The sequence below is a fragment of the Pteropus vampyrus genome, unplaced genomic scaffold (assembly GCF_000151845.1).
Source record: "Pteropus vampyrus isolate Shadow unplaced genomic scaffold, Pvam_2.0 Scaffold204, whole genome shotgun sequence".
NCBI lineage: Eukaryota > Metazoa > Chordata > Mammalia > Chiroptera > Pteropodidae > Pteropus > Pteropus vampyrus.
In genome coordinates, this window is record NW_011888985.1 from 992,907 (window position 1) to 1,003,736 (window position 10,830).

Here is a 10,830-nt window from a genome sequence, read left to right on the forward strand (position 1 = left end):
AAGGTCCCCTCTGAGTGTGGAGCGACCAAGTCTTCATCTTCGTGAACGCCGAAAGCTCTTACCTGCTGGACCATACTCATTCTATTGCAAAAAGGAGTACTCGAGGATTACTTTAAAAAAAAAAAAAATTAACCAGAATATTTTGGAAAAGAGAAAACACGTCGAAAGAGGACTTCTCAGATTTTTTCCATCGAAAAACCTGAGAAGTCTTCTCAGTAGCTGAGGAGAAAAAACACGAGCAAGGTTGAAGGCTAGGATCTGAAGGTGTTGTTACAAGTGGAGAACGTCTTTCCATTTTTGTGTTTCTCCAGGAAAATTATTGAAAATTTTGCGTTCCGATAATTTATCTGTATTCAGAAGTCTTTGGATCCCCCCCGACCCAGATTTTCAAGGGAAAGTCGACGCTCCATGAAGACACTCTGTATGTATTCTGACTTTACACACTTCCCATGTTCCAGTTTAAGAAATCTGCCCAAGTTCATTAGATCTGTGTACATTTAAAAGTACTATTTCTCTATGCTCCTCCTCCTTATGTGTTCACCATTATATTGACTTCCGCCCAAATTCTGGTCGGAACACAACCCAATACCAGCAGCCACCTCTCACCATGCTCTCAGGCAATGGAACGAGGCAGGCGAGACGCGGCCAACTTCACTCTCCGTGGCAGCCCCAGCTCCGAGAACAGAGCCAGACACGTCGTTGGTGCTCGGGAAATACTTGCTGGCGGATAACAAAATGAATAAACGAATCACCAATTTCCTTTCAAACCATCTGAGTGCTGGCTTGCGTTCGTCCTCAAACTCAGCATGATTCAGGAGTTTTGTCTTAAGGAAATCTGGAGTGTGTCGTTAACAAGGGCATCGCTCAGGGGAGCTTCGGTTCTCGGTCCACTTTGCTTCGTCCACAGCATGGACGGCCATCGTCTCTGTTCTCTCACTTATGATTCAGTGAGTGACTCAGTTGTGAACTCCGCTAATATCGCTCTCTGATGTTATACTCTATGTAAGCTACACGCTTCAGGGATGCGATAAATTTCTACCAAGACTGACATCTTTTATACACCAGGGCACTGTTGATGCTCGATGCAGATTGGCTAGTGACCTGTTCACGAGGGATGTTTCTAGGGCAACTGGAAATTGCCTGATGAATTCCTGAGTCCTTCTGCCTTGGACCCTGCTGGTTGATATGAAGGAAATCTGTCGATACTATTCCCCTATGGGTCCTTTTTGATACTGGGTAAGCAATTTGCAGTTGCTCGTTCAGCACGCATCCCTCAGCCAAGTCTCTGGGGGGAGGGACTCTAGACGAAGGTGATGTACTATCTGGTAGGCGAGCCCACTTTGACCATCAACACAAGGTGCTTTCAGAACATCACCTGTGTGTTTATAATCACAGAAGAATTTCCTCTCCTCAGTCTTGCGGCGAACATCTTTGGGATGGTTCGTCACACCGCCATCCAAACACTGTCTCCCTCGGCATCTCTAGACTGCTACACTCTCTTCATTCATTTTTATTTTATTTTATTTTTCTTTAATTTGCAATCTGTTTGGCACGAAGGAAACAGATTGGATGCGAGGAGCGTGGAGAGCGAGATGGAGAGAAGCAGGGCTCTGAGATATTTTTGGATACTACTAATGATGGTGGAGCGTTTATTGAGCTCTGAGCAGGGCCAGGCGTCCTTCTAAGTCTCCACATGGATTAATTCATGCAGGTCTCCAGGGGCCATGTGAGGTAGACAGTATGGTGACGCCAATGTTATAGCCAAGGAAACTGAGTCACGGAGAAGCTAAGTAACTCAGTGCCATCCATGGCTGAGAGAGCCCCCTCACTACTGATGCGAAGCCACGGTCTACCTGTAAAGCCCTTCCTGGCACCCTGCAGGGCCACTGAGCCACCTGTCCCTCTCCTGTGGCTGTAGTGCCCCCTGAATACTTCATTCGTTGACTCCTCAGAGCACCTACGGGATGCGGAAATGACGGTGCCCTTTTTACAGATGAGAATGAGGCTGAGAATAGTTAGAAATGTTCTCTATGATCAGGGTCCAGTGGAAGAAAAGCCAGGATGCCAACTCAGGTGTGTCTGTCTCTAGAGCCCACGCTCTCGACCACTGTGGCCCGGGATCGACGTGTGTGTGCGTGTGTGTGTGTGCGTGCGTGCGTGTGTGTGCACGCACGTGCATGCGCACACGTGCTGACATGGAACGCGTGTGTCTGAGGACACATCGGGGCTTCGTTCCTGCTGGCTGAGTGAAGGACTGATGTTCTCTGGATTCAGTCATCCATCTGCACTGCTCACCCGCAAGGTTTAATCCATTCAGAAGGAGAAAGAAAGCCGGCATCTGTCTCTTCTCCAATGTTCGGGCTGATTTTACGAGTGGATGGTAGTTCTCGGGCAGCGGTAGAGGCTCTATATTATTTCAAAACGGTACAAGCTTTAACTTGAAGCCTGACTTTTTAAGTGATTGCTTCGAATTTCCACATTTTTGTGTTTGAATTATAGAGGTAATAAATTATCATTGTAAGAACTTTTAGGGTTTTTTTTATATTAAAAAATAATAAAATCTTATATATTCAAATGTTGGAAAAATGAATTCGCTGAGGCTTTAGTGGCCCGGGGCAGCTTTGCAGCTCATCCGTCATCAGCCAGAATCTCTTTTCTGTCTTCTCCATGTTGCTGCTTCGAGAATGAGACATTCGTGTACAGAGGGGCACATTTTTTCTGAGACAACTGCGATCGATGGTAATTGTAAGGCTAGGCTGGAATGGGGGCAGGGGGCAGATCTTTGCATCCCACCGTATCTGGCCCCTGCCCTCACGCCCAGCTTAAAGTCCAGGGTCTGACGGTGACCAGCGCACCTGGCTCCCCACCTTCGCCTCGGCCTGTCACCCTCCAGGCTGCCTCGTGGAGAAGGCCGTTTCAGAGTGGTCTCCTCGGCCAAGAGGCAGCGGGCTCTGACCACCTGGGGGCAGGGACGATGCCATCGAGCTCGCTCCCAGCTAAGCGGGAGAGAGGCCGGGCTTGTGCTTAGGTGGCGCAGCCAACGGTGGGCGGCAGCTCCGCCAGTGTCCTGCTCTGCTGGGTTCTAGTTGTGAGGCAGGCTGACTGTGGTCCGAGAGGAGAGCTATGGTAAAGTCATCGGGGACCGTGTGAGGGTGTCCATGGGACACCCCAGGGAAACCCCGAGCCGGGGGTTGAGTGTCGGAGGGCGCGCCCTAGAGGCAGACACCTGGCCGTGATGAGATGTGGGACATGGACACTGGGCGGAAGACGTCGCCAGAGCCGTGAGACTGTCCGTGGAAGGGGGTGCAGTGTGGGAAGAGGGCCAAGCAGAGGACCCGGGAAACACGCGCGGTTCTGGGGCAGATGCAGGAAAAGGCCTGCGTCAGGGCCCCTGGAAGGCGGAAAGGAGGGGGCCGGGCTGCAACGAGGTACCACAGAGAGCTTCGGCAAAAAAGAACATGGTCGGCAGTGCCGGATGCCACCAGGACAAGGGAGATGAGGGCCGAAGGAGATCGGGTGTGCACGGCAGTCAGGCTCTGAGAAGGGGACCACGCACAGCGGATGTCAGCAGACCCAGGGTGGGGGCAGAAGGCGCCTGTGGGAGGGAAGGGGTGGGACTGTGGGACATTAGCTAGGGGCGTGTTGGGGGGGAGGGGGGAGTAGGACAGGGAGGGCAGGAGAGGGACAGAGGACGAGAACAGGGAGGTAGGAGATAGAGAAGTCAGAGGCAGAGGCAGAGAGGGCAGAAGGGACACAGAGGGCGGACAGGGCCGTTGTGCGGCAGGGGAGGCTAGACTGCGGGTGGCGCTTTAAGAGGATTTGTAAATCTGTGTGTCCTTGTGGCCAAGAGAGTCCCCAGCCCACAGCGGAAGCCAGCACGTGCTGAACGGAAGGTAAGGGACATGCGGATTAGCATGCGGGTGGCGGCGGGGGGCAAGGTAAGGCGTTACCTCCTGTGGGCCCGGCGGGGCCTGCAGTGTGTACCAAGGGGCCACGTCAGCCTTCCGTGTCACACGCGGCTTTTCCTGTGATCGACGAGACCGGAGCGAATCTCCTCGCCATTCTCCTGACTTCCTTTTCAATACGAATCCACTTAACATTAAAATTGTATTATCGAAATAAATCTTTGAACTATGAAGTGCTAAATCTTCGAGGTTACGACACACTCGCTGAAAGGCGTGATCGATCAGCTAGCGCGTAAGAGTCACCGAAGGCCTGGAAGCCTTTTCCGTTGCTGTCGTGATCACCGTCACCCTCCGACACAGCGGCCCTCAGGGCTGGCCTACTATATGGCAGGTGTGACTTCAAGACTATGAGTGTGACTTTTTATGATGCACCCGAAGTCGGGGCGCAGAGGCCTCTGGGGCTCCAAGAGGAAACTCCCAGTACAGTCGTCGCCCGGACTTGTCAGGGCTCTTGTGCTTGACTCTGTGCCATTCCCCGGTGGCCTGTCCCCGAGATGCTGCGTTGTCCCTTCTCAAGCAAACTTCTTTGTCTTCTCACGTTGGCCCATGATCGAGCCACCTCAAGGCCATCAGGGGCCACTGTGCATTCGGGAGGACACGGGGACAGAACTGCGCACACCGGAGAGCTGACGGAACGTCTGTCAGTTGCGTTTCTTGTCGAGATGTCACCCGACGGTTCTCCTCCCTCCTTTCCACCCCCAGCCCCACGCGTCACACTCTGGGCCGCCTCTCGCTCAGAACGTACACACGGCTGCTCTCGCCTGCGGTCTCGTCCGCATTTGTCACTAGTCTGTCAACTCCTTGAGGATCAGCACTGCGCCTTAGCGTTCCATCACTGGACACAAAATACAAGTTCACACACTGTGTCTTGAATGAATATTGAATTATTTCCCCCAAAGAATGTATGGTTTTTGAAACGATGGTTGGTTCGCTTCCCGTATGTCACCTGGGCTCTTTGCTCTGGTGCAGACTATGACTCGTGACTCGCACATACGTGTCTCCTGCATGTCCGTGAACGGTCTTCCAGCCTCATGCGGCAGTGACGGTGGGCTGCCACATGTGACCCTGGGCCATCGCTGGGTACTCTTCCTACTCACCTGTCTGAGAGTGTTCCTTCTCTTTGTTGAGTGGGAAAAGGAGTTGCGATGACCAGTGTCACCACGTCCCATGGCCCAGGCTGGCTACGGGGGGCCACGGCTGGACGAGACGGTAGGCAGACAGCCTTGCAAGAGAAAAAGAGGATAAGGAAGGAAGGAAAGACAGGAAATTGGAAATCTGAAAAGAGGAAAGAGTGAGGTGGGAGTAAAAGAATTAGAAGAAAGAAAAACAATCTGAAGAGAAATGAAGGAGATGCGTTTTCCGAACGTGTAATTACTTAACTCGCCAACCAGATAACACATTTCCTGAGTAGACGCGTCACACCTTGGACGTAAACAGATTTCCCCTCAAATGCTCCAATGGTGTGGGCACACTCAAATCTTAATAAATGTTACGGAGTGACTTGTGTAATCACCTCCACGCACACGTAATACAAAGAAAATATCGTATGCTCGGCAATTCATGTAACAACTTAGGGAGCTTTCTTCAGCAGACGTAATCTGAGGAGTAGAAAAATAAAGATCCAGAGCATTGAGAGAAACGGGATTAACCACGGAGGTGATATTCTTTGGCTACTTATATTGGTACATTGTTTCCTGCTAGGTACTCGCTTCCAGTGCTGACTGCTCAGAGACTATAAAAAACCCACCTCAAGCCATCCGAACACAGGATTTTTAAAAAATTAATGCTTCGTTGCAGAGAGCGTTTATCAGGAGAGTGACTTCGACAAAAGAAAGCAGAAAAAAAAAGTCAGAAGAAATGGTGATTTCGGCCATTTGACTGTAAGAAGGCACGAGGCTCAGGTGGCTTGGGTCTTTCCGGTAGCCTGAAAAGAAATAAAAAGCAGGGAGTTTACAAAAATTACTGTGGAGAGGGCAAAAGCCAGATCGACACGAGCAGACGTGATCAATACCGGGCATGATGACACGGTCGATGACCCTGGTCAGACTCGGTTGCTCCCTGCCTGGCGATGTTTCATTCTAAACGTTTCCGTTCCTCATACAACTGCATTAAGAAGTCAAAAGTAAAAATGGTCTGGAAGGATGGGGTTTTTTTTTTTTGTTTTTGTTTTTCAGAAAAACGTTACTTCCACAAGAAGCGTTGACGCTTGAAGGGGAGACCATCGGCACGGCGCACATTAGCAACATGGAGAATGTCTATCTACCTCATGGGCGGCCAGGACCCATACGTAAATAACACACGTCCTTTAAAAAGGAAAGGCGTCCTCTGTTCCCGCAGGAAACTCCGCCTGCATGTCCACGAGCCACCTCTTCCTCTCGGCTCGCTCTTCCCCGAGCATCGCCGGGCTCTGCTCTGCCTGGCCCATTCCAGGCAGCGCACGCGCGCGTATGGGTGTGCGTGGTGGAGGGGAAGTGTGCAAAGTCAGTTCTCCAATACCTACCCGAACTGCTGGAGGCTACTTCTCCTCTGCTTTCCTGTGATAAGGTGGTAACGATATGCAGGTTAAGCGACATAATGAAAGAACATTTGCATGCACGCACAGCAGAAGGGAGAAATTTTAATTTTTAAGTAACGGCTCACAATGTCTCCATGGGCATAGTTCAGCCCATTGTTTTCTATTCAAGGTCAGCCCTGGAGAGGATCTTTTGAAAACCTGCAAAGAGCTTGGGATGTTGGCAGGATGACACCTTCCCCAAAGGTTAAGGGTTTTGGAAGGGTTAACCCTCTTCCCCACTTCCGCCCCCAGGGGAAAGCACTTCTAAATGTTAATGTTATGTTTACCCTTGTCGGCCTGACCTTGAGGTAGCAGAATAGCAGCTCTCAAGGTGAAGGGTGCTGTCCATCAGTTCGCCCGGGGAAATGCTTCTCAAGCCCCGTCAGTGTCATACCCAAAGGTCGCTTTCACGGTTCTATGCAGCTGGATGTGAATCACTTATTTATGGATATTTGAAGTCGGTTGCTGCGGTAATTCAGTCTCTGGATGTGTGTTATATTTAATTCTTTCTTGAATGCAGGGCAGAATTTAGAGCTTTTGAAATTTGAACATGCATGCAGGCATTTTTTTTTCTTTTTTGTGCATGCTTTCTTTGTTATTATGAAAATATTTTCATGCACGTGAAAAGCAAATTCAAACAGTGCGGGAGGTATATGGTAAAACACGTCTCTTTTCCATCCACATACTCAGTTCCATTGTCCAGAGATAACGTCTACTAGTCGTCTCTTGTCTTCCTGCATTTCTTTTTGGAAAATTCCCACGTGTACCATATAGCTACATCTCCATCTACTAGGATACACGCACATTCAAACATATATGTGTACATATATGTGTGTATGTACATAGATACACACTATTTTTCATCAAGAAGGAAGTATTTGTGTATTGCACTTTTCTGATTTATCAATATCTGAGTGATCGTAACCATGACAACACACACAGATTCATCCCATTCCTTTTGAAGCTCTGAAGTCTTTCATTGCACGGGAGTATCTTAGATTATTTAATACTTTTGCCACAGTTTCTGGCCAGTGCAAACAGCCTCTCATGGACCATGCCTGTCTGCAGCCAATTCTGACCTTTTGGCTGCATGTGATTTGAACCCTGGTTTCTCAAATCATCATTCTGCCCCAAAGTCTAGGCTTAATTTTTATATTCGATTTCATGACTTCTTTGGCAAAGAAAAACCTCGAGTTGTTTTTATTTAGTTATTTTGCCCACTTAGCACTAGATAAAATCATAACAAAGACATGGCCCATGAGCAGCAGGCTGGAAATTAAGTTAAGAAACACTAGATAAATAAGCTAGGATTCAATAAGAGCTAGTGAGCTTCTTCGACCACAGAAATTAAATTTACTCTCATTTCTTTGCTTTTGTTTTTCTTTATCTTTTCATCCTGGGTCGTAACAGGCTGGAAAGCTGGAGGATTTATGGTTTCTGTCAACCTTGCTTTTCCCATCTACACCAGTCCATCACAGATCAGAAAAACCGGGGCTGCATCCAGGCCAGACGAGACTCGACCAGCAGCCAAAGGTCCAGACGCAGGAGACAGGGAGAGGAGCTTCTAGATGGCCAGCCGGTTGTTGGGACAGCAGCAGATGAGGAGGGCACAGAGGCCCAGAATTCTGGACCGTGGGCGTCCATGGGCACCATGGGAAGCCTGCAGCCCAGTATTCTGGGCAGTGGGCATCCATTGACACCATAGGATGCCCTAGGAGTGCCACCAAGTGAACTCAGCGCTCAGCAGCTCTTGGGGATAGAGGTCCCTCTGGGCTCAGGGCGTGGGCGGGGCGGGGCTGGTGGTCTTCAGTGACTGCTGCAGAATGGCGCTGATAGTTTAGTCCCTTCTCCTAAAAGTTCACACTTTCTCTCCAGAGTTCTTTGCCCTGATGTTTCATGGCCATATTTTAGCTCTTCTGGACTACCTGCTACCTGATTAATTTGTGATACTGCTTTCTAGTTTGCTTCCTGTGCTTAGCATTTTTCGAGAGAAGCATAAATACCTTTTCTCTAAGGTTTAGCTTTGCAAAAGAGTCATTCAGTATCTGGAAGGAGACACAAGCCCTTGATGCCTGCGTCACCTCCAAGGAGGGCAGCTGTGGATAGAGGGGGTGGGGGAGACAGGAAAAGGGACTTCCTTTCTACGGAGGACACTTGTCTACCCTCTGAACGTTACACTGTGTGCTGTACCTAATCAAAAACCACTTTAAAATGATCGATTTAATCAAGTCTATCTTAATTCTCTTGAACGTCAGTTTCTCAAGAGAGAAAAACTCGTTCTACTGTGAGCAAATTACGGGCTGGACCCTCCATTAAGCTTGCGATGTCTTTGGGATGAAAATATCAGACATAAGAAAAAGGAGAGGAAGACGAGAAGGAGGAACTAAACTCACCTTCCCGCGCCTTCATTTTTCTGTCCACGTCCTTTCATTTTATCTTGGTCTCTTTTCCCCTTAGAATTTTCTCTATTGTTGGGTAGAGGTCACGCCTCCTTACCTTCCATTTTAGGTGTCACTTTACTGGAATGTTCTTCTGGGTCATGTGAGGGGTGGAGACTTGGGATTGGGGCCTAAATCCCTTCACTTGTCATCTCCTTTGTATAGACCAGGCGGCGTTGCTTTATGCCGCTGGGCAAACACTAGTATCCGACGTCCCACCTATTTCTAGAACATTGAGGCAGAAGCTAGATTGAAGAAAGCAGCCGAGGCCAAGGATCTAAGTCGACTTGCCCTTGTCTACCCATGAATGTAAGAAGGCCGGTCCCACAGAGCTTACCTGTCCTTGGAGAAGGGGATAGACACTGAAGCCACTCTTGGATGCATGTCCCTTCACTGATCACAATGAAATGTGACCAGTGATGGACTGGGCTTGAGCCTGTCAGATTAGCCACCGTTTTCCCCTGGGAAGTAAGCAGAGTGGACAGTGTCCTGTGCCTGGGTAAAGTTGGCTCCTTCTGCGTGCAAAAAAAAAGGAAATACCACATTCATCAAAGACGTAAATAAAGGCAACCATCTTATATAGAAGAAAAACCAAAACGTGTGATTTTAAAGGGCTTGTGGTATTAATTCCTAGAACCATTTCTGAAATAGGATGCTCTGGGCTCTGTTTGTTTGACTGGGTGTGAGGAGCACGTTTGTCTACTGTCTGGCGCTGGTTTGATGCCCTTGTCAGTAATCCTGGAGGAGATGCATCTAGAGAGATCAGTCCTCTGTGGCGAGCTCTCTGGCTCTTGGCAGTGACAATGAGTGAGAAATCGTGAGAAGCACGTGGGATCGACTACTGAGAGCCGAGAGGAGGAGAAGGTCCACGCCCCATCACGAGGGGCCACCAACATGCTGTGGACTGATGACCAAGGAGACAGTCTAGTGGCCGTGATCAGAGACAGGGAGGAGAATGTGATTTTATAGCTGTGCGTTTGGGGGTCGTGGGCAGTGATGTATCCCTGAACCTCTGACTATTCCCGATGGTCGTCGGCATGATGCTCGCCTGCATCGTAGGGGCAGCACATGGAGCAGCAAAGGTAAGAGAAGGTACTGCCAGTTAGCCCGGCCAGTCACTTCTCCTAGGGGAAAAAATTTTAAAAAGCTGGAGCGATCAACATGGTCAATTGAAAGTCCAGGCAAGAAGGGAGCCAGGAGGCCTCTGAGTTTTTCCTTTCGTCACCCATGGCCTTTGGAAAGCAGATTGAGGAGGTCGGAGGGGATGGGAGCCAGGAAGTAAAAGGGATTTTTCTATGATTGATGAAGCAAGGTATTCGACTCCATAAGCGCCGTATAACTCATGAGAGAATAACAATCTTAAGCGGCTGTATCTCGAACGAGAGCAGCATTCGAGAGCCCTCTTCAGAGGCTTGGACCATATCCACGTAGGGGACAGTTCCACGAGAAGCCAACTGCTGTCTTAAAAGGGAAGCGTCATCTTCAGTGACCACACAGTGGACAAAGGGAGAGCTGGCAAACACGACCTGTCCTCCTCCACCCAGTAAGGAGGACCGACAGGGCTCCGCAGAAGCACAAAAGCGCAATTGTTTTCCTCTCTCTCGGGTCCAGGTTTTAATTAAATGAAAATAATAGGCATTGCAGTCCACCTGGGGGGGAGGGAGGAGAGATGAAAGTAATCTGTCTCCATCAAATATTTTTCAGTTCAGGGCTCCAGTCACCAGTATGTATTATCCATCTTTTTTTCTTCTCTCTCTCTTTCTTCGCTAGAGCTTTTAGAGTAGAAATTTAATTACAGTGATTGAATTATTAAAGGAATCAGGAAGAACTTTTGCATACCAATCTTCTTCTTCTCTTTCAGCTGAAAAGGCGC

The 10,830-nt window shown here is 49.1% G+C and overlaps 1 long non-coding RNA gene across 3 annotated transcripts in view; it reads right to left on the bottom strand.

Annotated features, from left to right (window-relative positions):
• Nucleotides 1-405: 405 nt before the first annotated feature.
• The window catches only part of LOC111746903, a 15,147-nt gene continuing 4,722 nt past the window's right edge, over nucleotides 406-10,830 (bottom strand). For 2 of the 3 annotated variants that reach the window (XR_002783306.1, XR_002783308.1), the window contains exons 3-5: nucleotides 9,295-9,472; nucleotides 9,016-9,182; nucleotides 406-5,889 (exon numbers count right to left, since the gene is read on the bottom strand). This is a non-coding gene — a long non-coding RNA (uncharacterized LOC111746903). The remainder of the gene's footprint in view (nucleotides 5,890-9,015; nucleotides 9,183-9,294; nucleotides 9,473-10,830) is intronic. The other variant, XR_002783307.1, reaches the window with a different exon arrangement.